Source organism: Penaeus monodon, chromosome 26 (genome assembly GCF_015228065.2).
Source record: "Penaeus monodon isolate SGIC_2016 chromosome 26, NSTDA_Pmon_1, whole genome shotgun sequence".
NCBI lineage: Eukaryota > Metazoa > Arthropoda > Malacostraca > Decapoda > Penaeidae > Penaeus > Penaeus monodon.
Window position 1 is genome coordinate 19,064,831 of NC_051411.1, and position 851 is coordinate 19,065,681.

Genomic DNA, 851 nt, shown 5'->3' on the forward strand with positions numbered 1-851 from the left:
ACACAATATCAACGGTTCACTATAACAAAACGAGGTAATTAGCAAGGGGCGAGTAAAAATATTTCAACAAAAATTGAATTCAACCATTTAATAATATGCAACAGAATGCACGCTTTTAGTGAATGGTGACGTGAAAAAATTTTCAAGCTTTTAACAAGCAAGCTCGGGTCAGAAAATCTGAATTCCCGAGGTAGCCATGTCTAGCTATACATGTTGACTTCATCGATGGGGGGATCCTTACCCAAAATGCCGTACATTGAAGCGACTGGGCCAGAAAACTTTTAAATAACCTGCTCTTTTCTGTGATGGGCACTCCGTGACCATTCACTAAAGGGTATCTAATTATCACGATCACACGATCGCCTGGGAATTGCCCAAAACATGCAAGCGACTGTAAGAGGATGAGAAGGGTGTGATTAATAAGTGAATAATGATTTAGCTTAAACCCTAGTCCAAATTATTTAAGAACGCAACTGTGGGTCCAAAACCGACCTAAAAATTTGCTGATCGAATGAATAACTTTTCCCGTACCTATTTTCGAATTTTGGAGAGGAGCTCTATTAGCCTGATTTTACCCCGTGGTATATCAGGCAATCCTGTGCACTATGATATGGGGAAGATCCTACGCTATAACAAAATAATAAAATTATAAAAAATCGCGTTACAAGCTCCGTTCTAGCGCCGATAGAACGTGTAGCAATGAGCCATGTAATGGTGCTATGGTTAATCCCCAAGGTGTCAACAAAAAAAACATCCAAATTACGGGAAAAACAATCTGTCACTCTTGACCTTTAAACATCCCAACTGACCAGAAAAAGAAAAAGTGAGGTCAGATCGAGACGGGAAAAACA